General features: G+C 51.5%; 2 long non-coding RNA genes across 2 annotated transcripts; one reads left to right on the forward strand and one right to left on the reverse strand.

The window, feature by feature from the left end:
- The first annotated feature begins 1,980 nt into the window (after positions 1-1,980).
- Positions 1,981-2,948, forward strand: LOC137474174 (uncharacterized). The gene is made up of 2 exons (XR_010999214.1): positions 1,981-2,702; positions 2,816-2,948. It is a non-coding gene; the product is annotated as an uncharacterized lncRNA (long non-coding RNA).
- Positions 2,841-22,043, reverse strand: LOC137474173 (uncharacterized). The gene is made up of 3 exons (XR_010999213.1): positions 21,740-22,043; positions 21,244-21,636; positions 2,841-3,581 (listed from the first exon to the last, which is right to left on the reverse strand). It is a non-coding gene; the product is annotated as an uncharacterized lncRNA (long non-coding RNA).
- Positions 22,044-22,550: the final 507 nt, after the last annotated feature.

The following is a 22,550-nucleotide window of genomic DNA, read 5'->3' on the forward strand; positions in this document are numbered from 1 at the left end:
TTCTGTGTCTTTTGGGTGTCTCATGTCACGTGTCTTTTGCCTTAGCCCTTTGAGGGGCTTATCAGAAACTGAGGTGTCCATCTTTGCATCTCTGATCTCTGTGTTCCTTGGCCCAGTGCGGATTCCTTTGAACCTTTGACTCGGGAGCCCAAACAGGCATTGGAAGAGCATCTCATTTTGAAACATCCAGTCAGATGTCTTCTATGGTCTTGCTCTGAGCTGTTCTCGGCAGCTGTGCATCACAAGGATCCATTCTAGTGGGTTTGGACTCGTACAAATGCAAAGATAGGTAGAGGATTCTGACCACAGGACTTGTGGGTGTCCATCTTTCTGGTGCATGGAAAAAGTCATTCAGTTAGCATCTTGTTCCTCCAGGATTCTCTGAGCATTGTCAGCTTGCTATCGGTGTCACCTCGGTCATGTCATCCTGCATTGTTCTTGCCAAGAGTGTTCTCTCGCTGTTGCATCCCCTTGTTTGTCATGTCCCATGTCTCACTGGTGGTGTCTGTGTATTTGGCCTGGAGCTGTTATCACCGTGGAGATGAGATCCTCAGTGGTCCAGCCACATAGATTTGCCATCATCCATAGGGGTTAACCGAAGTCTTGGTTAACTTAGGGGCCTTTATAGTCCTCTGCCGTCTGGGTGGAAGCAGGTAATGGAGGAATGAGTCTATTGAAAAGCGGGTACAGAGAGTTCATGTTCTGAGGCAGGGAAAGTCAATTTTAGCAGTGAGCGAGACCCATTGTTTTCTTGGTCCAGCAAATACACCTGTAGGCAACACTTGGCAAACATCCTGCTTCAGTCAGGCCAGTGCCCTTGATTATAGGACTCTCAGTCCTTGGGAGGGAGCTTCAGTCTCCATCCATCATGGTGGTTGTGAGGCAGATTGGGGATCTTCCATAGGAGATCACCAAAGTTACCCCAGAAAGTTCATTTGGCCAAGAGGTGGGAAAATTCATGGGTTCAAATATCATGAAGCAGGTGTAAGCGTATGTCGCTGTTGAGGCAGGGACGGGAATGATGAGACTCCATCTTCAGAAGGCAGAGAATGAACCTTATTAACAAGTAGCATTCCTCTTTTATAACCAGGATCACTAAGGTGAAATATGATTGGTCTCAAAGTGAACCTTTCACACCATTGGTGCACTATGAATAGCACACAGTGGTAGAACATATCTATAAACAATATGAATGGAAAGCAAGATAATAGATTGTTTACAATCCTCCTGGACTGACTTTTTCCCAGGCTTAGCCTGGCAGAAATCTTTTTCTCTCTGACTGAACTGAGAATATCCAGAAGCGTATAGAGCAAACCGCTCCTTGCCAGGCCCTGCTCGAAGCAGTGTAGTGTGGCGACACAGCAAACACACCTGCAAACAATCATTTGGCAAGCATCCACCTCAGCTAGGCCAGAACTCCAGTCGGGGTCTTCAGGATCTTAGTCTCTGCCATTATGACGATTGTGAGGCAAAAATGAGGGGAACTTCGGACCGTCTCTTACAGAGATGGAGCAGGAGAGAGGGGGAAAGGGGCCATGACTTCTCCTCACCTGCCTAGGTGTCCCGGGGCATCTTCCTCTTCCTTGCAGCCTCCTCCTCCATCCAGCCAATCCTGGGAATGGGAAATCCTGGTTTGGGGAAAACAAGGGATGAGCACATTGACTTTGAAGGTCCCTCTGCCCAAGTCCATCTCTAGAAGTCACCAGCCATCTGAGGTCCATAAAAACCTCCCAAACACCAAGATTCAGCCCTGAAAATTCCTCCCAGGAGTTTCCTGTCCTTGGTCTCTCCCCTTTGGTGTTCGGGCTTCCCCCCTGTCCCAGCTGCTGGGATCATGCTTGTATTGGGGGGTCCCCCTTCTCCTTGGTCGCTGCTCTCCCCAGGCTGCTGGAAGTCCCAGGAATGTGAAAAGCTCCCCCCTCTTGGGTCTCCTGTTTAAGGATGTCAGGGAGTTTTGGGCTCCTGGGTTCCCTTCTCCCCTTATTCTCTGCTTTGGGGTGCAGGGACTCCAAGGAGTCCCCCCCTCCCCTCTCCAGGCTGTTGAGGGTCCCACCAATGGTAGCACTCTGCCCTCTCTGGGCTCCCCACTTTGGGCTCCTGGGGGACACAGGGCTCTGCTCCTCCAGGCTGCCTCTGCCAGCAGCCACCACCAGGACCCCCAATGTCGCCCCAAGGGGGCTTTTCCACCCAGCTTTGGAGTTCTTCATTCTCCAAACTTCCCCCCAAAAACAAACCCAACTGGGAGGAACTGGGAGTGACTGGCTGAATGCTGGGTGTGACTGGAAACAACTGGGCTGATACTGGGATCAACTGGGATCATGCTGGAGGTGACTGGGATCATACTGGCAGTGAGTGTGACTACACTGAGGCTGACTGGGAGTGCTTGTGAGCAAATGGGATGATACCAGAAGGAGCTGGGAGTGACTGGGAACATGCTAGAGGGAACTGGGGTACATTGGGACATACTGGGAGTGACTGGAACGAATGTGAGGGTGAAAGAGAGCAAGTGGAACCATGTGGAGCACAACTGGTTCATACTGGCAGTGACTGGAAGCACACTGGGCTCATATTTGGATCATACTGGGAGTGACTGGACTAATACTGGTAGTATCTGAGAGCAACTGAGAACATACCCTGCACATCATCCCCCATACTCAGGGTGACTGGGAGCAACTGGGACCACACTGGGAGCAAAAGGCATCGTACTGGGACTGACTGGTTTGATCTAGGAAGCAACTCGAACCATGCTGGGGGCAGCTGGGACCATAGTGGGAGAGATTGGAAGCAACTGGGTTTATACTGGACACAGTGGAAGTGCTGGCATGTGACTAGGACCAAAGTGGAGCTTACTGGGATCATATTGGGGTTGAAAGGGAGCGACTGGGATCACACTTTGGGCTACTGGGAGCAACTGAGAGAAACTGGGATCATGCTGCAAGCAAACTGGAGTAACTGGAAATGACTGGATGCGTCCTGGAGGCAACTGGTCATGACTGGGGGATCATATTGGGATAACTAACACCTTACTGGGGCCACTGGCAGTGCCTGGAAATGATTACAGACATGCTGGTGGCTACTGGGATATACTGAAAGTGACTGTAACCATACTGGGGTGGCTGGAACCAGACTGGGAATAACTGGGAACATACTGGGGAGAACTAGGACCACACTGGGGGCAACTTGGAGTGAGTGGGACCATGCTGGGAGGGACTGGGATCATATGGGGAGTGACTGGGACTATAGCAGGGGCAACTGGGTTCAACTGGGACCATAGTGGGAGTGTCTGGAACCATAGTGGAGTGCTGGAACCACACTGGGACCCGCTGGGCCCATGCTGAGAGCAACTGGGATCACCCTGAGGGTGACTGGAATCATGCTGGGATTGACTGGGAGTGGCTGTGAAGAACTCGAATCATGCTGAAAGCAACTGGGAAGAAGTGGCAATGGTTGGGAACAAGCTGGAAGCAACTGGGATAAACTGGAAGAGACCGGGAGTCACTGGGATCATACTGGAGGCTACTGGGGTCATGCTGGCATTGACAGGGAGCAACTGGGAACACACTGGGGGCACTGGCATCAGACTGGGCGTGACTGGGATCATACTGGGAGTGGCTACTGGGATTATAGTGGGTGTGACTGGACCCTGACTGGGGGTTACTAGGAGCTACCAGGCCCATGCTGGGGACACTGGGGACACACTTAGAGGAACTGGGAGCAACTGGGATAAAAGTGGGGGAAAGTGCACCAGGCTAAGATAACTGAGAGTGCTTGGCAATGACTACGAGAATGTTCAGGGCAACTGGAATATACTGGGAGTCTCTGAGACCATAGAGGTGGTGATTGGGACCACACTGGGAGGGACTGGGAGTGTGCTGGGGGAACTGGGAACACACTGGGGGCATGTGGGAGCGACTTGGGCTTTGGTGGGAGAGAATGGGATCATACTGGGAGTGACTAGGACTGTGCTAGGGGCAACTAGGAGAACTGGGAACACACTGGAATGAAATGGGAGGAACTGGGAGCAACTGGGACCTTGCGGGGGGCAAATTGCATCATCATAGGGAATGACTGGGAGGGACTGGGCTCATACTGGTAGCAACTGGGCTCATAGTGGGAGCAGCCACTTCCGGTCCCGGGTCCCCTGAACCCCTTTCCCAGCCATCCCACCCCTTCAGCCCCCAGCACCCCCCACCACGGTCCCAGAAATCCCTGGGGTCCCCCTATCTTGGGGTCCCCGCTTTGGCCTTCTGGGAGTCTCCTCTCTCTGTGTTCCCACTCAGGGAAGCCACGGCTCTCCTGGGGCTCCCCAAAACCAGTGTCCTCCCACCGATCCCACTGCTCCTGCTCAGTGTCCATGTGGCTCCAGCAGAGCTCAGAGGGCCTGGCCCAGCAAGCTCAACCCCCACCACGGAGAGACCTTGGGAGTTCCTTGAGCTAGCGCTCCTACCCCCCCTCCTTCTGTGAAGTGGACATACAAATCAAGCAGCACGCCTGGATCCCATCTCGAGCGCGAGCCCGAGGACATCTGACGTTCAATGAAATCAAGCGAGCTTATTGCCTCTGGGGTTAAAGACTTTTTCTCCCATGGCCGATTCCCTTGCAAAAGAAGGTATAGCGGGGACGAGATTTTGGGGGGAATCAAGACAATGTTGTGAAGCCATTGTAGAGATCCCAATGGTGTGCATTGTGGAACGTATTGATGTTCCTACGGATTTTTATTTGTGGAGGGCTTACATAGGAGCCCATGATTTGCACTCCTAAAAAGGTCACGCAAGGCCCCTTTTTTATTTTAGTGTCTGCAATTTCAAACCCATTTGCTTGCAAGGTTTGTGAGACAGAAGACATTAATCAGTCTACTTGACCTGCTGATGGCACGGCGATCAGGATGTCATCCATATACTGGATGATGGTAGTAGTTGGGTCTTCACCTCGGATTGATATCAATGCTCGATCCACTGTGATTTGGCAGATAGTGGGGGAGTTGACCATATCTTGGGGTAACACTGTCCACTAAAAGCGCAGGTTGGGGCGCTGGCCATTCGGGAGCACAACGGAAAAGGCAAACCGCTCTTTATCTTCCTCATGCAGCGGTATTGAGAAAAAACAGTCTTTGATGTCAAGTACCGTGCAAGGCTGTCCTTCTGGTATCATGGAGTTTGCGGGCAGCAGCGTTTGGACAGGGCGCATTGGTTGAATTTTCTTGTTTACTTCACGCAAATCAAGACAAAGCCGATAGCCTTCACCACTTCTTTTGGGAATCACAAAGACTGGGGTGTTCCAGGAACTGGTGGAGGGCTCTATGTGGCCTGGTTGCAACTGGCGATTAAGTAACTCAAGAAGGGCGGTCATTCGAGGCTCTGGTAAGGGCCACTGCTCGACCCACACTGGGTTGTGGGACTTCTACGTCAGTTTGATTGGGAAGGGTGGGTGTGTGGCAGTGGCCCTCAGGCTAAATTTGTCACCCTGACTTTTATTTGAGCTAAAGCATCTCTTCCCAATAAAGGCGGAACACCTGACATGATACATGGGAAGAGAGTGATGGTTTTTTCAGGTCCCTTCTCCGTATGGAGCGTTATGGCTATTAGTTGAGCACTCTTTCAGGCTTGGGACAATCCTCCGACTCCGCCTACCGAAGGAGCTTCTTCCAATTTCCAACGTGGAGGCCAGTTTGTTTCTGGGATAACAGTAATGTCCGCTCCAGTGTCGATCAGAAAAGGGATGTTGATGGTGATGTTGTCTGAAGGGGAATTTTGGGGGAACATGGAGAAGTTGTAAAGGCAGCAACTTCCCCACACTGTGGGAGGGTTATTGCATTCTACAGCCAGGGCCACCCAGGGGTCTCATTCTCTGAGAGCGGTTCTTGTTGATTCGAGGTTGTTCCCAGGTTTGATTGAGTCATCGGGTAGGTAGCAGAACCGGTTGCTATTTGGGAGGATGGCAGATTCGGGAGCCCCCCGTTCCATCCGGGATAGGCATAGCTGGGCCGCTTCACATCCCAAGTGGGAGGGGGCTGCACACAGCCTGCCCGCCCACCCCCCATCCCGTTTCCCTGCGCCTTAGACCTGCAGTCTTTTGCGAAGTGCCCCTTTTTTACGCAGGCCCAACATGGTCCTCTGGATCGGTTTTGATGCAGGGGTAGTGAGAGGACTGAAGGTTGCGGGTCATCCGCTTGGGGACAGTTTGATGCGACGTGGCCCAGCCGGTCGCATTTAAAGCATGCCATCACATTGGCTATCGCTGTACAGACAGCTGCCTGAATAGGGGCTAGATGTTCCTCTTTTGCGACGTGTTTAATCATGGTCGCGAGGCTCGCTCCAGCCGGCAGTGAGCGTAGAATTTCTTTGGTAGCTGAATTGCATTGTTGATGTAAGCATTCCTGTACAACTGGGCCTTTTGCTTCCACGGGCAGAGACGAGGAATCGATCGCTGCCTGGAGGCGGTCTACAAATTGGGTGAACCTTTCGCTCTCGGCTTGTTTTATGGTAGACCATGGCGCTGGTTTGGCGACTACTCTGCAGGCTATGCGGATGGCTTCTCTGGCTGCACGAGTGGTCACCGCAACTTCAGGGGCCCGTAAGTGCTGAGCTTGTGCCTGAGGTGTAATCATTGCTGGGTCGGTACCCATTAGTCGCTGCAGGCTGGAGCCATGTAGTGGGTGGTCTGTGCCGGTTACCTGGGAAAGCTGCTTCGTGCAATTATTCTCCCACTCCTGTTTGAAAACAATCATTTCCACCCCGTCAAAAATCATTCTGCACACTTGTTTTATGTCAAATGGGAGCATATCATCATTCCCGAACACACTGTCCACAAGGGTGGAGACCATAGCGGAGTTGATTCTTTTATCTGAAATTGCTTTAATGATCACTTGTATATCTTTGGGATTCACGGGGGTGTAGGCCCTTTGCCCTCCATCTGTGACTCGAACCAGGAATGCCAAAGTGGCAGGCAAGACCAAATCGGCACAAGCAATTTGTATGTTTTTTCAGTCCGTGAATGGAGTATCCCTCTCTTGTCCCCTTTTTGTCAGTGCAGGAGAGTTATCACTTCTACTTTTACTTGTGTTGACTCCCTCGTATTCCAAATCTGAATCGGTAATGGACCGGCTGTCTGACCACTCATCCCAGCTGGTATCTGATGCAGAGGCGGAAGTTGACTGACTGGACAGTTCCGGGCTCCGGTACCTTTTTGTCAAGCTCCGCCCCCGCTCCCTCTTATGATGGGTGGGCCGTTCCCTTCCCCTAAGGTCACTCCGTCCCCTACTTACAGAAGGCTTAACCATATAAAGGCATGTCTTGCGGCACGTGTTCTGATTGGGCTTATCCCCTTTATTTACATTCTCCACCCCTCTGTGGTCATTCTTGCTGTCCCCCTTTTCTTGAACCTCCTCCCACTTCTGCTCGTATGCACTTGCCACACTCAACGGCTCCCCCATTCCACCCACCCGTAACACCTGGACCCTGCCCTTCGATCTGCTGCCCGGAGAAATTTTTTGGGGCATACGGTGGGAGTCTGTCCCACGTTCCTCTAGTTCTAAGTTATCAGCAATATTTCTGACCTCGTCAAGTAACTCGTCCCACAAAGATTTTTGCTGCTGCACAGACAGGGGCTCAGGGACAGGGCTGGATGGGCATGGGGGCAACAAGAGATCGCCCCGCTCTTGTGAGCTGCTAGGCTCGGTCAGAAGGTCGCCATCCGAGGTCTGCGTCGTTGCGCCAACCCCCAGTTTGGGGGTGGCGAGCAGGTAATCTTGGGCGACCCTACAGGTTTCCTGCTCTTGTAAAGCAGTTCACAAAGCCTGCATGACTTTGCCCCATGATTTAAGATATTTCCCGCTACCGGAGGACATGGTGTCCTCCGCCAAGGCTTTAGTGCACCTGTCCCACACGTCCGAGTGGAGTATATCCACCAGGCGGTCAATAACACCTATTTGCAAAAGCCTAGTAACGGCAGAAATGAATTCTTTAGGTCTGCAATCAATTCCCCATTGCTTATGTAATTGTGGTACGACCTTTGTGAGGGCTTCCATTCTTCTTGCTGGTCCGGGAGCGTCCTCCCCGCCGGGCTGGTCCCGCCGTTCCAGCCGCCATTCACCCATCCAGGCGAATCCTGTTCCCCACTTCCTGGGTTTCGGCACCACTTGTTGCCTCCACCGAGGCGTGACGACCTGGTTCAGGGACGGCACGGCAGCCACCTCAGACTGCTCGGGCCAAGTACTCACAGACACCAATGTGGTGGACGGTAAAATGGCATTTATTTCCAAGTTACACAGCATTATATAGCTTGGGGTTACATCACTTCCGTCTGCTTGCGTCACAAGCCGCTCAGTCTTGGCTAGCTCGGTAAATAGACAGCAACAATACTAACAAACAAAGGGGAGATCCTATCTTTCCGTACAGCACGTAATCTTCCGATTGCTTGTCCCTATCTTCCCACACACTACGACACGAAATAACTCATGCACGTTAGATGCAAAAGAGGGAAGGAAGGAACCAAAAGAGAGAAGTTTATTTTCTGACTCCCCAATATATAGAATCCTAAGAGTGACAGTGGATTGGAGGGTGAAATTGCCACCTCTCCAACCGCACTGGTCAAACCAGCAGTCAATCAATTCTCTCCACCCACAAGGAAGAATGCAAAGCAATCATTTTTTACCATGAACATCTGTGAGAACTCCAGTAGAAATATGTAAACATCAGAAGGCATGAAAAACTTTTAGAAGAACTTTGAAACTTTTAAAATAACAGGGCAACATCTCACCCTTTTTCCGTTAAGAAAAAAAGGAAAAGAAAAATGAACAATGTTAAAAGAGAAAAATTTGAACAATGTTCAGTGTCCACTCTTGGAGAAATCATCAGAGTGATCACTCATGTCGTCTGCATCTAAGCCATCACTCAGTGATTCATCCACTTGATAACTTTCAGTTTGGTCATGGTTTCCATTTTGCTTGTTGGCAAAATGATGGATTCTGTCTCTGCGGTCACAGGTCAGGATGAACACACTTCGAAGGTACCCAGCGTACCCAGTATCCTGCATACCCTGTGGATATGCACGCATACCCACACCCTGAAACAATAAGGTCATAGGGACCTTCCCACTGTTTGGTGACTAAATTCTGCACCCGAACCTTCGCTTGAGGCTGATGTGTCTCGTCCAAAGCCTGCAACGACAGGTGATGATTTAAAATGACAGGGTTATTTGAATTCTGCAGCACAGTCAGATGACTGATGGTATACAAAGCTTTTGCCAACTGACTGTGCAGCGTTTCACCCTGCATTCCCTGTTTTTGCTTTTGAAGAACCCGCTTCAGAGCACCATGACCGTTTTCTGCAATAACATGACCAGTCGGAGAATGAGGGATACCAAACTTGTGTGACACAGCCCGTGACTGCAGGAACTGCTGCACCTTCTGCGGTGCGTAAGCAGGACCACTGTCGGTTTTCACAGCAGTAGGTATGCCCAGAATGTCAAAGGCTTGCCTCCAGTGGGCAAGGACATCGCGGGCCTTTTCTCCAGTGTGAGCAGAATCCCACATCACAGAGGAGAACGTGTCCACAGTGACATGCACATACTTGAGCCAGCCAAACTCAGCAATCTGGGTGACATCGGTCTGCCAAAGCTCCAAGGCCCCAAGGCCTCTGGGGTTTACCCTACCAGCAAAGGTGCAGCAAGAGCGTGACAGTCGTCACACAACTGAACAATGTCACAAGCCTCAGTTGGCATCAACTGAAACTGCTTCTGAGTTCTGATGGAGAAACCCATGCGATGCCCTTGGCCTGCGCGAGTGTGTCAGGCTGAGGTGCTACCCACACTGGGTTAGCCAACTTGTCAGCCCTTGCGTTACCTTCTGCCACAAACCCTGGCAAATTGGTGTGACTCCTTACATGCAGAACGTAGTACGGATGAACCCAGGCCTGAATGGCACACCACAAGGTCTTCAGTAAATGAAAAAAGGCAGGATTACTGACCTTCAAAACTGAATAACCCAACTGCTGTGCGATGTCGGCCACATAGGCAGAATCCATGACCAAATTGAAAGGTTCCTGGGAAAATTTCTCAAATGCCATGACAGCAGCCCTCAATTCAACCAATTGGGCTGACCCATCCTCATGACCTTCCAGAACCTGCCACTCGGATCCATCCCTCCAAGTAACAATGGCCTTCCCTGTCTTCCCTGAACCATCAGTGAAGACAGTGAGTCCTTGCACTGGCTCCTGACTGTTTTTGGGCCACAAAGAGATTTGTGTGAATTTCACCACCTCCAGTAGCATGTGACTGGGCAGATGATAAGTGATCTGCCCTGAAAAGTTTTCCAGAGCACTTTGCAGGGACACACTGTGTGCAAAGCTCCAGTCAAAATCCTCCTGCTGTACCAGGAGTATGATCTTTGTGTGATCCGCACCCATCAATTGCAAACACCGTTGCCGGCATTTGATTATCAAGCGAGCAAGTAGCTCAAACAATGCGGTTGCTGTCTTCTGTGGCTGATGGGGTAGGAAAACCCATTCCAGGATGTACAAATAATTGGACCATTTGTCACTCCATTGGCCAATGATGCCTGTGGGATGTGAATCTGGAGTGGTAATGAACACAGTGACATCAACGGAAGGATCAATGCGATAAACCTGGCAAGCAGAAACAGCTCACTGAACCTCCTCCAGCACCTGATGTGCCTCAGGGATCAATGTGTGAGGTAACTTTAAATCAGAGTCTCCCTTTAACAAATCAAACAGATGAGACAGCTGTGTGTTGGTCAGTCCCAGGTACGGACGTAACCAAGTGATGACACCTACCAATTTCTGGGCATCATTCAGTGTCTTCACTGAATGCACAAATTGCACCTCCTGGTGTCGGATTGTCCCTTCCAGAATTTTGACCCCCCAAATACTTCCAAGGAGGTTGTTGTTGAACCTTTTCTGAAGCCACCTGTAGCCCATGAGAATGCAAAGCATCAAGCAACTGAGGCTGTATCCTCAGCAGCTCATCCTTGGGTTGACGCAGCCACCAAAATGTTGTCCATATAGCGATAAAGATGGGCATCAGGAAACTGCTTGTGAACTCCAGACAAGGCACGGGCTACATACCATTGGCATATGGCCGGAGAATTTTGCATTTCTTGGGGCAAAAATTTCCATTGATATTGCTGTGCGGGCTCAGCAGTGTTGATTGCTGGCACCGAGAAGGCAAATTTTGGTCTGTCATCAGGATGCAAAGGAAGTATAAAAAAACAAACCTTCAAATACGCAATGAGGATCGGCCAATCTGCGGGAAGCATGGTAGGCAACGGCATGACCACCTACAATGTTCCCATGCTTTCCATCACTGCATTGACCTTTCGGAGGTCTTGTAACAACCTCCACTACCCAGATTTTTTCTTGATGCAGAAGACAGAAGTGTTCCAGGGACTGCTCGAAGGCTCCAGATGACCCTGGTCCAACTGCTCCTGCACCAGGTTTTGAAGGGCAACTAATTTGTCTTGAGGGAGGGGCCACTGGTTCTCCCAGACAGGTTTGTCCACCAGCCACTGTAAAGGAGGCGTAGGACACTGTGCCCTTCATCGCAGTGACACCCTGTGAGTTTGCGGGCCCCAAGTTGGGCAACTCCCTGAGGGCTCCCCTGGCAGGGGAGAAACCCTCCTGAAACAGTTCTTTGTCAGGAAAAGCAGACGCACAGGACTTTTTCGGTCTTCAGCTTCTTGTTTTATTGTTATCAAGAATTCAGCACACTGTCTGCGCCCAGACCTTGCATGCAGGAAAACAGCACAAAAAAGGCTAATGACCTCGTGTTGCAAGGCTTTTTTAAGTCTAATCAAAAACTAAACTACCCAATTAAGAAGTGGCACCTAGATTATTTCCCTTTCTAACCCAATAACTGACCCCTAAAAACCCACAATGCAGATTTTTCAATCCAATTACAAGATACCACCCAAACCCAAGAAGAAGAAGGAAGAAGAAGAAAGAAGAAAGGAACTTGAGACAACACCCTGTATCCTCCATCTTGTACCCCTCTACAATATGCTAAAAATCCTAAAACCTAAACTTCTCACCCATGGGACATACTACACTACTCTCTACAATCTCTACAATCTATTTCACACTTTCATGGTCTCTAGTTTACTTTGAAGCTTTGGAAGCCTTCTCCATGAATGAGGGTCAAAGTCAGCGCTTTCCTGGGAGTCAGAGCACCCCAGGGCAGACAGGAGGATATTCCCCTTGCCCTGGGTTCCTACAGCCCCCATCAAAAATCCGTCCCAATGCGCACCCCTCACGCAGACAGAACATCCCTCCCCTAGAGGTTAACACTAGTTTGAAGTAACATGAGACCAAATCATGGCCGTCTGTCCCTCTGGGTTTGCAATCAGCAAGGGCTGCTGGCTCATGTAGCAATATGCTGTTCCTTCCAATCCCACAATAGGCGTCTCCACTGGATCCAAGAGCCACGCTGGGGGCCAGGCGGAAAGGGAGAGAACTGTGACGTCCATGCCGCTGTCAAGAAGCCTGCAGAGACGAATCTCCAGCAGCGTCATGCCAGGGATGGACAGGGTACACAGCATCTCGGGACATTTTTTGGTCAGGACAGCAGACCAGTGAACTTGAGGCGGCCCAGTGGATCCAAAGCCGCCATCACCTCACAACCGATCAACTGTCCTGCGAACAGAAGACTTAAAAGATACAAGCTAAGCAATTCGTGTCTCTTTCGGGATAGTGGTGGGGGAGTGGGTGTGGAGACGATGGCACAAATCTGTCCTTTCAAATCTGCATCAGCGAGTCCCACGTGCACAATGATGCCCTGAAGGGTGGCACTAGATCTCCCCATAAGGAGAGCACTCATGCCCTCACCCAAGGGACCAAAGGCATCCAGGGGAACCTTGTGTTTTTTGCCAGGATCTATGACAAATGTTGCTGCGGTGCAGATACCAATACCTGCTGAGCTGCGGGTGCTGGCTGCAAGCTGGCTCAGCAGACCTCCATTGGCTCCGGGGCTTGGAGAGAAGCTTGTGTCTGGGCGCATCTCCCCTTCGTGCTCTGCTTCCCGTTTCCCAAGCCCAGCAAAGCCTGGCCATTAGCATGAACAGTCGCCTTACAGACATTTGCAGTATGGTTCAGCCTTCCACACCGACCACACAAAAACAGGGGAGTTGCAACCTGCTGTACCTTCTTTCTCCGTCTCTTGGTGGCTTGAGCATTCCCTGGCTGTCGCTGCCCGCCCTGTGGCATCACCCAGACCGGCTGCACAGCAGTAGCCACGGCAGGCTGCACAGCAGTAGCCAAGGCAGCCATCTTATGACCTGAGGTGCCTACCTTTGCACAGGCCTCGGCCAGGGACAGAAGGATCACCAGGAAGAGCCTTTATGATTATCCTACAATTGGCATTGCAGTTACTTCTCACAAGGTGCTTAAGCAAAAGCTTCCTTGCCTCAGGATCTTCCACCAGCTTCTGCACAGAGGCAGACAGCCTGTCTGCAAATCACAGGAAAGGCTCATCAGCTCCCTGGACAACAGTCACAAATTACTCCTTTGGAGCAGCCACTTCTATGGTCCGAATCAACACTGCCATGCCTGTTGTCTGGCACTGATCCAGCACCAGGGGAGCAAAGCCAGCCTGCCCCTGAGGATCAGCATAAATGCCTGTGCCTAGCAGCACATCAGTACCAATCACACGTCTGGGATCCTGTTGGCCCAACATAGCATTTCACTCCACTGCTCTAGCTGCCAGCTGAGTCCATTTAGACTCAAAAAGGTCGTATTCTACAGGCTGAAAAAGGACACGAGCCAAGCTTCGCATAAGGTGCCAGCAAATCAGCAGCAAACACTCGAAGCATCTGCATGACTTCCACAGAGCACAGACCATATTTTCCAAATTTACCACGGCGTTCCATCAAAGCTTTCAATGGTAACGGCTGATGGGTGTTGTTAGCAACGCCCCTGAGCACAGGGATAGCCTGGAGACCCCCTGGTAAGGCGGCAGCACCTGCTAAGTCCCGTCCCGTGGACTCCACAGGGACAGAAGCAGATGCCTGACTGGGAGTCGGCTGAACAGCACCCGATATCGCGTCCCCTGCAGCATCAGCAGGGCCAGAGCAGCCATCTCCCCACCAAGAGAGGCTACACACAGAGGCACCATCAAGCACATTCCTGACCTTAGCTTTGACTTCTCGCCAAAACCACTCGTGCTCCCTCGGACGCGCAGTCACCTGCGCAGACGCAGAATCGATCCGTGACATCGACCCCGAGCGGGAGAGTGGGGGGCGAGCAGCCGACCCCGCTCCCGCCGCTCCCAGGGGATACGTTGTGGAAACCCCGCAGTTCGGACAAAGTGCTGTCACCGAATCAGGCTCCAGCGGAGGCTGAGCCAGGGGCTTCCTGAGCGCTGGGAAGGCTTGGAGAGGAGCAGTTCCCGTCCCGCTCCGCTGCCCCCCGGACGTGGAAAGGGACGGGGCTGGCACCGATCCGCGCAAAGACTCAGCATTCACCTCTGCCTCCGGAAAGACTCCAGCGTCACCCCGTTCAGAGGCTGGGCGGCTGAAGTCCTGCCAAAGCCTATCAGTCCGTCTCTAGCTCAAGAGCATTGCCACCACGCCGGCACTATAATCAACAGAGAGAGAGAGACTATGAGGTGTACTCCCAGGAGACCCCACGCCTCCCCGGAGAACGCCTCCTCAGGAGCTGAAAAGAGCCCGTGATCTTTGCCCAGGTAAAACACTTGCTTAAAGCCATCCCAAAGAACAGAAGCCCTCTTTCGCTCCAGAAGAGCTTCCCAGACATCCAAGACCGGGAAGTCCTCCATAGAAGGCACAGGGGTTGCCCTGGACACAAGCACTGCAGGTAAAGCGAGGCAAAGCGGGAAAGAGAAAGAGCCACGCCTCACCCGTGGCTGTCCTACACGCGGCGGCCACCAGATGTCACACGACGACACGAAATAACTCACGCACGTTAGATGCAAAAGAGAGAAGAAAGGACCCAGAAGAGAGGAGTTTATGTTCTGACTCCCCAGTATACAGAATCCCAAGAGTGACAGTGGATTGGAGGGTGAAATTGCCACCTCTCCAACCGCACTGGTCAAACCAGCAGTCAATCAATTCTCTCCATCCACAAGGAAGAATGCAAAGCAATCATTTTTTACCATGAACATCTGTGAGAACTCCGGTAGAAACAGGTAACCATCAGAAGGCATGAAAAACTTTTAGAAGAACTTTGAAACTTTTAAAGGAACAGGGCGACATTTGCTGATTTTTTTAATTTTGGTGGGTTTTACTGGGATTTTGTGGGATTCTCTGGAATGTTTGGGTATTTTAGGGGGATTTTTAGGGAATTTGGGAAATTTTATAGGAATTCTGAGGGCATTTATTGGGAATATTTGGGGGGGTTGTGTTTTTTGGGGATTTTTTTTTTTTGTTTTTTGGGGATTTTTGGTGGGATTTTGTGGGGTTTTTTGGGTGTTGACAGGATTTCTTTTAGTCTTGCGAGGATTTTGTGGAGCTTTTTGTGGTTTTGGGGACATTTTTGGGGGGATTTGTGTGGTTTAATTGGGATTTTGGGGAGTTTGTTGAGATTTCAAGAGATTTTGTGGGCTTTTATTGGGATTCTAGGGTGTTCTAATGGGATTTTGTGAGATTTAATTGGGATTTTGTGGGTTTTATTGGGACTTTCAGGGTTTTTTAAGGAGATTTTGGTGCCTCTCAGCCCTTTCCCATACCAGGGACAACCCCAAAGCCCCCCAAAATCCCACTAGAACCCCCCAAAATCCCCTAAAAATCACAATAAAATCCTCCAAAACCCCAGAGAATTCCACAAAATCCCAGTGAAACCCACCAAAATTTCAACAAACTCCCCAAAATTTCAATAAACCCCTACAAATACAACCCCCGCAAGACTCCAATAAAATCCCCCAAAATCCAAAACCCCCCAAATCTACAAAACCCCCCAAAGCCCAATAATTCCCTCCAAAACCCCAACAATTCCTCCTAAATTCCCAACAAAACTCCCCAAAGCCCCAAAAAAGCCCCCCAAATCCCCCCAGAACCCCCCAGACTCACTGGGGGCCATCCTGGATCAGGGGGCCAGTGGCTGGGGGGACAGGAACCATTTCAGGGGGCCCTTGGAGCTTTTTGGGGAGGGGTCATGATGGGAAACACCCCAAAAACTGGGGGGGAATCCCTGTTGTGCCCCCTCCCCATGAAACCCCCAGACCCCGGTTCAGGATGGCCCTGTGACCCCCGAAATCTTCCCCAGGATCCCTTCCAGGTACTCCAAACCCCCCCCAGAGCCCCCCAAGGTTCGCCCAGGACCACCCTGGAGCCCCAAAGCCCCCCCAGGACCCCCCATCCCCGTCCCTTGCCCTTCACCCTCCCAATCCCTGCCCCAATCTCTCCAGCGCCTCCTGCAGGACACAGCCGAGCCGCGGCGGTGCGCCAGGGGGCGCTGTTTGCGGCTCGCCTCTGATTGGCTGGAGCAGCATGGGGAGGCGGGCAATGATGGGAGGAGCTGCGTGGTGATTGGTTGGTTTGGGGAGGTGCAGGATGGTGATTGGTTGGTTCAGGGCGGGGCGCGCCGCTATTGGCCGGGGGGGCTCACAGATGCGGCGGGTTTTGAGGAACAGTCCCAGGTTTTTGGGGAACATTCCCGGATTTTTTGGGGGAAAATTCCCGGGTTTTGGGGGGGATCATTATTGGATTTTTCTTGGGAAAAGTTCCTGGATTTTCTGGAAGAACCTACTCGGATTTTTGGGGAACATTCCTGGGTTTTTGGGGCGAATGTCTCTGGATTTTTGGGGATCACCCAGGGCAATACCATGAAGATCTCCTTCACCAAAAAGTGACCTAAAACACCCCCAAACCCCACCAAAATACCCCCAAACCCCCAAAAAAGGGGCCCAAAATACCCCCAAATCCCCCCAAAATTCCTCAAAACTACCCAAAAAACTGCCCCAAAACACCTCAAATCCCTCCAAACTACCTGAAAACTGCCCAAAACCATCCCTCAAAACTGCCCCTGAATACCTTAAAACTTGCCCCAAAAACCTTCAAGCTGCCTCAAAATTCCATATAAACACCCTAAAGTCCCTCCAGACCACCCCAAAATCCCATAGAAATACCCTGAAATCCCTCAAAACCACCCCAAAACACTCGAAATCCCATAAAACTGTCCCCAAATCCCATAAAAATGTCTGCAAAATGGTCCTGACCCTGCCCTAACCCCCCCCCCCCTTTACCATGCCCCCACTCCCCCAGGTAAGTTCAGCTTGGCCCAAATCCTCTTTTTTTTTAAACCCCAAATCCTCCTTTTTCTAAACTCAAAATCTCTTTTCATCCCAAATCTCCTTTATTGACCCCAAATCCTTCTTTGTGCAACCCAAATGTCCTTTTTAGACCTCAAATCCTCATTTTCCCACCCCAAATTCTCCTTTTTCCACCCCAAATCCTTTGTGTGTCCCCAAATCCCTTTTCCCCTCCCAAATTCTTCCTTTTCCACCCAACCCCCACCCCCCCACCCCAAAAACCACTCCAGCCCTGGGGGACACATTGGGGTTTGTTTGGGGTTATTTGGGTTTCTCTGGGGTTTATTTGGGGCAGCTCCAGGTGCAATGTCTGCAGAGAGACCCTGGGTACAATGCTGGGAAAAACCCCCAAAACCCCTCAGGAACCCCAAAAACCCCTGGGAGGCTGGGAAAAAGGATTTGGAGTGGAGATCTGGGGTGGAAGAAGGGGATTTGGTCTTAGACACCAAACTTTAGGGATTGGGGGGGTTTGATCCCAAAACTTGGGGATTAAGGAGTTTGACACCTCGGGGTTTGGGGGTTTTTGACCCACACTTTGGGAATTGGGAGATTTTGACACCTCAGGGTTTGGGAGTTGGGGGTTTTTGACCCCAGAATTTGAGATTTTGGGGTTTTTTGCCCCAAATTTTGGGATTTGGGGTTTTTTGATCCCAGTATTTGGGGTTTGGGGGTTTTGGCCCCAGGATTTGGGATCGGGGGTATTTGTCCCCCAAACTTTGGGATGAGGTTGGTTGGACACCCCAAATGTTTCAAACCCCTGGATTTGAGATCTGGGAATTTTAACCCCAAAATCTGGGAATTTGGGGAATTGACCATAGGATTTGGGGGGATTTTACCCCAAAGTTGGGGGATCAGGGAGATTTGACTCCCCAGCATTTGGGATCGGGGGGGCTTTGACCCCAAAGTTTGGGGATTGAGGGGTTTGACCCCAAACTTTTGGTGTTGGGGATGTTTGGCAGCTCAGGATTTGGGATTTGAGGATATTTGACACCAGACTTTGGGAATTGGGGGTGTTAGACACCCCAAATGTTTCAAACCCCAGGATTAGGGGCCAGGGAGATTTAACCCAAATATTTGGGAATTGGGGAGCGTTTGAAACCCCAGGATCTGGGATTTGGGGGGTTTGATCCTAAAATTTGGGTTTCGGGGTGGGGGGGAGGTTGACATCCCAGAGTTTGGGTTTGGGGGTGTTTGACCCCCCCAGTGTTTTAACCCCAGGATTTGGGGTCGGGGGCAGTTGACCCCAGGATTTGGGGTGTTTGACCCCCCCAGGTTTGGAGTCGGGGTTGGGATCAGAGCCATTCCCTGGAAACAGCAGCGGGATTGGGATAGGGAACAGGAATGAGAACAGGATCAGGAATGGGATCGGAAATGGGAATGGGAATGGGAATGGGATCAGGAACGGGAACAGGATCAGGAATGGGATTGGGATGTGGATCAGGATTGGGATCAGGATCAGGAACATAATCAGGTGTGGGAACCCAGGGCAAGGGGAATATCCTCCTGTCTGCCCTGGGGTGCTCTGACTCCCAGGAAAGCGCTGACTTTGACCCTCATTCATGGAGAAGGCTTCCAAAGCTTCAAAGTAAACTAGAGACCATGAAAGTGTGAAATAGATTGTAGAGATTGTAGAGAGTAGTGTAGTATGTCCCATGGGTGAGAAGTTTAGGTTTTAGGATTTTAGTATGTTATAGATGGGTTCAAGATGGAGGATACAGGGTGTTCTCTCGAGTCCCTTCTTTCTTCTTCTTCCTCCTTCTTCTTGGGTTTGGGTGGTATCTTGTAATTGGATTGAAAAATCTGCATTGTGGGTTTTTAGGGGTCAGTTATTGGGTTAGAAAGGGAAATAATCTAGGTGTCACTTCTTAATTGGGTAGTTTAGTATTTGATTAGACTTAAAAAGCCCTTGCAACACGAGGTCATTAGCCTTTTTTGTGCTGTTTTCCTGCATGCAAGGTCTGGGCGCAGACAGTGTGCTGAATTCTTGATAAGATAACAATAAAACAAGAAGCTGAAGACCGAAAAAGTCCTGTGCGTCTGCTTTTCCTGACAAAGAACTGTTTCAGGAGGGTTTCTCCCCTGCCAGGGGAGCCCTCAGGGAGTTGCCCAACTTGGGGCCCGCGAACCTGCAATCGGAAACGGGATCAGGAACGGGATCAGGGACAGACCCCGACACAATCCCAGACCCCAATCCCAGGGAGAGACCCCGGCCCAGTCCCGGAATGGACCCATCCCCACAATTCCGGACTTCTCTCCAATCCCGGCCCCTCCCCCAGTCCCAGACCCCTCCCCAGCCGCTGAACGGAGCCTCCCTCAATCTCAGCCCGCTCCAATCCGGATCGGACCCATCTCCAGACCCTCCCCCACTCCCGGACCGGACCCTTCAATCCCTTTTTGGGGCGGCTCCTGCCGCTTCCAGCCCATTTTTGGGGGTTCCGAACGGCTCTGGGGACACTTCCCATTTTGGGGCTGTTGGGGTGACCCCCAGGGCCGCACCGAGGGCCGAGGGGGGATCGAAACCCCCAAACCCGGGGGGCTCCTAGGGGTCCCCAGTGCCTCCCGACCCCACCCCAAAACAGATTCTGGCCAATCAGAGCGCGGAGCGTTGATGACGATCCAGTTACCGGGCGGAAATTCGGGGCCCTGGCCCCGCCCAGCGACTTTCAGCCAATCAGCACCCGGCATGGCTCTGACTCATCAGTTGCTAGGCATAGCCCAGCGCTAGCCAATCAGAGACAACGTGGGGGCCATTTCTAGCCAATCAGAGCGATTATTGCTGATGACTCATCAGATGCTAGGCGGACCCGCCGCGCCCAGCACTCCCCGGGAGCGGAATCTGGGGAGGGGGGAGGTGACCCTGGGGATGGGGATGGGCCGTGGGGGGGGCAGCTGGGGCCGTTCTGGTGGCACTGGTGGTGCTGGGAGCCGCCCCGGCCGCGGGGGGAGCGGGGAGAGCGGGGAGAAGGGGGACGGGGGCCCCAAATTAAACGAAAGGGGGATCGGGACCCCCAAACGGAGCAGGAGGGGCCTGGAATCCCCCCCAAAAAAAACACGGGGGGGGGGATTGGGAATTGGGGGAACGATGGGGAATGGACGGGAGCGGGGGAAAGAGGGGGATGGGACCCCAAAATTGAGCTGGGAGGGGGATGGGATCCCCAGAGAGGATGAAGCCAAATTGATGGACTCAAGGCCGTTCAGCTGGCCCTGGACATTGCTGAAAGAGAGAAGTGGCCAACTTTATTTGTGGATGGTAGCCAATGCTTTCTCCCGGTCCATGTGATCCCAGTCTGTATAATCCCAGTCCATATGGTCCCAGTCTGTGCAATCCCAGTCTGTACAATCCCAGTCCGTGCGATCCCAGTCTGTATAATATATTGTGGGTAAACCAGGGCTCCTGAACAACTGACCGATGCGATCAAGCAGAAGCCCTTTTTTGTTTACATTACACACACTTTTATAGAGTCTACAAACTACTGAGATCACTCTTCTTGACTGGTGCTTTTGTCCTGTTCCCTCGGTCTCTGCCTCCATTTCCCAGTGTCCGTGATTGGTTACCGTGCAGGTGTTCTACAGTCCTCTATTTTCTAGTTCTTGCAATCCTGATACGTCTTTTCTCAGCTTCTTCTTTCTCATTTTAGCACAGTTTATGTCTTAGCAACCTGGAATTCCACAGTGTCCTGAGAAAATTCTGAGAAGAACAGTTACAGAAGGGATGGCTGGTGCGCACTGAGGCCTAAGTTGTTCAGATACATTGCGACAACTGGGTTTGTACTGACATCATACTGGGATCATACTGCCATGCCAGGCCAGACTGTGATCACACTGATGGAGACTGGGATCATACTGGGATCATACTGGGAGTGAGTAGAAGCCTGCGGGGGGAAATTGAGACCATGCTAGGATCAACTGGGAGGAACTGAGAGTGACTGGCTGAATGCTGGGTGTGACTGGAAACAACTGGGCTGATACTGGAATCAACTGGGATCATGCTGGAGGTGACTGGGATCATACTGGCAGTGAGTGTGACTACACTGAGGCTCACTGGGAGTGCTTGTGAGCAAATGGGATGATACCAGAAGGAACTGGGAGTGACTGGGAACATGCTAGAGGGAACTGGGGTACATTGGGACATACTGGGAGTGACTGGAACGAATGTGAGGGTGAAAGAGAGCAAGTGGAACCATGTGGAGCACAACTGGTTCATACTGGCAGTGACTGGAAGCACACTGGGCTCATACTTGGATCATACTGGGGGTGACTGGACTAATACTGGTAGTATCTGAGAGTGACTTGGGACACACCCTGTACATCATCCTCCATACTGGGCAAGACTGGGAGCAACTGGGAGTAAATGGCATTAAACTGGGACTGACTGGGTTGATCTAGAAATCAACTGGAATCATGCTGGGGGCAGCTGGGACCATAGTGGGAGAGATTGGAGGCAAATGGGATTATATTGGACCACAGTGGGAGTGCTGGCATGTGACTAGGACCAAAGTGGAGCTTACTGGGATCATATTGGGGTTGAAAGGGAGCGACTGGGCTCACACTTTGGGCTACTGGGAGCAACTGAGAGAAACTGGGATCATGCTGCAAGCCAATTGCTGGATCTGGGAATGACTGGATGCATGCTGGAGACAACTGGGATATTCTGGCCATGACTTGGGGATCATACTGGGATAGCTAACACCTTACTGGGGCCACTGGCAGTGCCTGGAAATGATTACAGACATGCTGGCGACAACTGGGATCTACTGGGAGTGTCTGTAACCGTACTAAGGTGACTGGAACCACATAGGGAACGACCGGGACCATGCAGCGGAGAACTGGGACCACGCTAGGGGCAACTGGGAGTGAGAGGGAACATGCTGGGAGGGACTGGGACTATTTTAGGGTTAACTGGGATCATGACGGGAGGAACTGGGAACAACTGGAACTATGCTGAGGGCAACTGCAATCACACTTGAATCACACTTGGTCCATGCTAAGTTAGACTGGGATCACCCTGAGGGTGACTGGAATCATGCTGGGATTGACTGGGAGTGGCTGTGAGCAACTGGAATAATGCCGAAAGCAACTGGGAAGAAGTGGCAATGGCTGGGAACAAGCTGGAAGCAACTGGGATAAACTGGGAGACAGGGAGTCACTGGGATCATACTGGAGGCTACTGGGGTCATGCTGGCATTGACAGGGATCAACTGCAGAACTTCACTAGCCATACCTGAAGTGGCAGTGATATATAGCCCACAGAGAAGGGGTGTAGCTATTTTTTTCTC

This window comes from Anomalospiza imberbis, chromosome 5 (assembly GCF_031753505.1).
Source record: "Anomalospiza imberbis isolate Cuckoo-Finch-1a 21T00152 chromosome 5, ASM3175350v1, whole genome shotgun sequence".
NCBI lineage: Eukaryota > Metazoa > Chordata > Aves > Passeriformes > Viduidae > Anomalospiza > Anomalospiza imberbis.